At 46.1% G+C, this 4,246-nt stretch overlaps 1 pseudogene; it reads left to right on the top strand.

Annotated features, from left to right (window-relative positions):
* Window positions 1-3,663: 3,663 nt before the first annotated feature.
* Window positions 3,664-4,005, top strand: LOC102543773 (elongin-B pseudogene; annotated as a pseudogene).
* The last annotated feature ends 241 nt before the right edge of the window (window positions 4,006-4,246 follow it).

Genomic DNA, 4,246 nt, shown 5'->3' on the forward strand with positions numbered 1-4,246 from the left:
TTTCATATCCTTGATGTGACACAATGAGAAGGGAGATTTATTTCTATGGTCTTCCTCCCCCAAACCCATAAGCCTTATACAACCATAAGAAAAAACATCAGAAAAACCCAAATTGAAGGACATTCTACAAAATGCCTGATCAGTATTTCCCAAAACTCTCAAGATCATAAAAAAAAAAACACATAAAATCTTGAGAAATTATCACAGTCTAGAGGAGTCTGAGAAATCATGACATCTGAACACAATGTATCCTGGATGGGATCTTGGGACAGAAAAAGGACATTCAACTTCCCTATGAAGAATTAGAAGAAAACTGAACTGTTAAAAGATGTGGTTATGGCATGGCGATTGGCTAACCCTGAGCTAGTTCATCTGCTTCCTCACTCACTTAATAATAGTTTTCAAACGTGCATAGCTTGTGGGGTAGAACAAATTAAATGACTCTGCATTGAATTCCTAGCACTTAGCAGGTGCTCAATGCATGTTTCCTTTCCTCTGTCATAATGACTTGGGTGCATCTCTCTGTGTTACTGAATAGAATTGAAAGAAAAGTTCTTTAAAAAACAAAATCTGTAGCTACTACTACCTTCTTAATGGTGGAGTAGCATATCTTTAATAAGTGGGAAATAAGTTTCTATACTCTCCCCTTCCAGTTCCAGAGACTGGTGGGAGAAACAGACTGGAGAGATGGACATTTCAAAGCTTCTTCTATTTCTTCTGTACTGATAAAGGATGAGTCCAATGGTGGAAGAAACTTTGTTCTAGCAGGTATATTAATGAGATCATATTTTTAAAAATAAGCCTAGAATCCAATAAAGGGTGGAGAGTTCAGAAACAGCTGAACTGTTTTGCACAGTTAAGGTAGAGAGAATTAAGATAAAGGGAGTATAAATGTGTGTGTGTTGGGAGTGGGTGGTGGTACTGAGCCACAGAGTAGGAAGTTGCAATCTTTAGAGAAATGTGATCAGCACAATATTTGGAGGCATAGCACAAGAACTTTTAAAGCAAAAGTGTATAAACTCTCACTTTAAGGTATTTGTTTTTCTGTAAACACCCCTCAAATTTCAAAAGATCTGCTAAATACAGATGCCTAGCATGAAAGATTCTGGTGGAAATCAAAATCCTAATCTACATTGGCATTAATCCAAAGGAAAAATACAACCCAAGATTTGGGGGTAAGATGAAATGAGATTTTGTTTCAGCCAAAGAGGAAACTGGACATAGAAATGATCACTGAGTCCACATATACCTGGGGAACTTGCAGAAAGTTGGGGCCTGGCATTACACTTTAATAAGCAGAGGCATATGTGTAACGTGTGTGTGTGTGTGTGTGTAGGAAGCAAAGCTATACTGCCACTGATGAACAAAACTAGCCACTTCTTACCCAACTTCCCAGAGCAGAGTGCTTGGGGCAATGGGAAAAGCTGAGGTTTTTGAGGCTCACAGTGATGCCAAAGATGTGTGCTCCCTGTAGCTGAAAGGTCCAAACACATAGACTACGCTATACCCTCCATACTTTCTCAACCTCGTTTCCTAATGTGCTCCCACATCTAGGAATTGCCATACTGAGTTATTTACATATCCTGGAACACAGTGTCTGTTACCTTCCTTCATACCATAGGCATGCTATGTCCTTATCCAAACTCAAATTCCAACTCATTCTTTAAGCCCAGCTCTAGCACTTTATCTACTGTAAAGCCTTCCTAAGCACACTTTCTCCCTTTCTGGATCCCAGATTCTGGCAGTAGAGCTTATGCCTTCCTTACCAGGTGCATTGTTATCTATCTCTATCTGAAAATAACTGCTGTCCCCTCTGGAAATATATATCTCCCACAGCTCAGAACAGAGGGGACTGTGGATATTTTCAGTTATTTTATTACACACCAGTCCCCAACCCCCAAGACGGTCAGGGCAGACAGAGTAGAGACCAGAAGCGTTTCCATCTTTGTGTTCTGTGGGCACATAACACAGTGCCTTATTATCAGAGGGTGCTCAACAAATATTTGGAGAGAGACTCAATATCTCTCTTCCATTGCAGGTATAATTGCCTGGTCCTAATGGCAGCTGTAGATGCTTTGACTGGTTAGATCCCATTAGCACAGATATTTTCAAGCTTGTTAGCACACTGGAATCACTGGGAGCTTTGACAACTACTGATGTCTAGGTTTTACCCCAGACATCCTAAGTCCTCACTTAGCTGATCTGGCTACAGCTGGGTGAGGGGACTTTGGAAGCCCCTCAGTGGGTGCTGATGTGCAGGCCTGGTTGAGTCTCCTGCACTTGGGTCCAGTGTCTGCCTCTCTTGGGGTCATTTTCCCTCCTCACTCTCACTGCTGACACTGTGGCTGGTTCCTCCTTTCCTCAAGACCAGACTTCCAGAACGGCCTTAAAAAAAAAAAAAAAAGATGTGACAGTTCTCTGTGGAGCTAAAATGTTTGCTGGGACTGTAGGTTGATGTAGAAAAATCTCGAGTTGGATTTGGTTTTCCAAGCCCTAACTGAGGTCATTCAATTTTCCTCTGCAGCAGACACTGGTGAGGAACAAATAAAGAACAATGGTAGAGACTTGGGGGTCCTGAGAATAGTGGGCTTCAGTTCCTCCTCCCAATAGCCATCTTAGGGGGCTGGGCAGGGAAGGAGAGTGGGGACACTCAACTATAGCTCTATGCTGGCTTTTTCTCCACTGACTTCCCTGGTGTTAGCAAAGGGCAGAGTTCCTGCATTATAATTGTGGCAGAAGAAGCTCAAGCAGCTTCGAGATCAAGGGCAGGAACAGACAGCAGAACCCTCCTCATAACGCCCATCTCCAAGCCGCTCCATTTCAGGTTGATCTCCTGGAATCTCTTGCCTGGGAATAGTGGGGATCAATTGGGTGATGAATGAGAAAACGCTTCAAAAGCGCAGCACACACAGTGACCTCAGATCCCTCTTAGTTTCCAGGGGCCCCTCTGCTGCCTTGTATGTGCTTTGCTTCTTTCTGTGTAAGAAGGCTCTAGGAGCTGCCCTGCTCAGGCTTCAAGAACCAAAGTGCCTGCAAGTGTGTGTCCCTAGGGGCTACTTTAGCCAATGGCTGGGGATGAGAAAGTCTAAGGTCCAGCCCCCTTGTCCAGAGTTAGAACAGCCTCTGAGCTGTGATTTATGCTCCAGAGTCCTCTTGAAAGCTGAGGCCGACGCTTTGCCTCAAATCCCATGCTGGCTTGGCCTCTTCCCCCTCCCTGCCCTTCCTCCCCAGTCCCTTACTGGTTCCTGCCAGGAGCACTTCCTTGATCATTTAGTTGCACACAAATCTTGTCTCAGAGTCTGCTTCTGGGGAACCTGGCTTAAGTCACGAATAGAACATGATACAACAGGGTAATTCCTCCCGGCAACTTGATGATTACAAAAATACATGCTTCCTGAGTATCTTCTTAAACATCGTTCAGTGCTTTTATTTGAAACATGCACTATTTAATTTCCAATCCAACACTTTGTAAATCAAGAAGCGGAGGTTTAGGAGGATTTCGTAATTTTCCCAAAATCACACGGGCACTCAGCAGTTATTAAAGAATATGTGGAATCGGGGGAGGGGCCGCCAGCCGCGCGGCATGCTGGGGGTCGGCGCGCGGGTTGCTGGGAACGGGGCGGAGCGCGGCCGCGCCTGCGCGTCGAGGGGGAGAGGCAGCCGATGGACGTGTTTCTCCTGAGGCGGTGCCGCGAGACCCCAGTCTTCACTGACTCAGAGGAGCGGAGCACTGTGTGCAAACTGAAGCACGTCGTGGAGCGCGTCCTCAAGCGGCTGCCCGATGAAGGACGACCAGCTTTTGGGCGACGGCAAGACATTAGTTGAGTGTGGCTTCACCAGCCAGCCAGAGGGCCGCAGGCCCCAGCTGCTGTTGGGCTAGCCCTCTGAGCAGATGACACCTTTGAGGCCCTGCGCAGGGAGCCTTTCTCCAGCCCGGCCAAGCTGCAGGACGTGATGGAGCCACAGGACTTAGGAAGCAGCGACCATGAGCAAGCTGTGCAGTGAGAGGGCCACCCCAGGGTCCCTCACTTCCCCCCAGAAAAAGAGGCTTGGGTGTCAAAAGAAGAAGGAGGAGGAGGGAGAGGACGAGGAGGCAGTGGCCTGATTGAACCTAAAACTCCTGCCTTGCTTTACTCCATCAAACTAAAGGTTTTGGAGCAATGTATTTTGCCCTGCCATTTTGTTAATTTTTCGTGGCTTTCCTTATTCCTTTACTCCTCAACCCCTTTCAATCATGTTAGCTCGC

Source organism: Vicugna pacos, chromosome 16 (genome assembly GCF_048564905.1).
Source record: "Vicugna pacos chromosome 16, VicPac4, whole genome shotgun sequence".
Taxonomy (NCBI): domain Eukaryota; kingdom Metazoa; phylum Chordata; class Mammalia; order Artiodactyla; family Camelidae; genus Vicugna; species Vicugna pacos.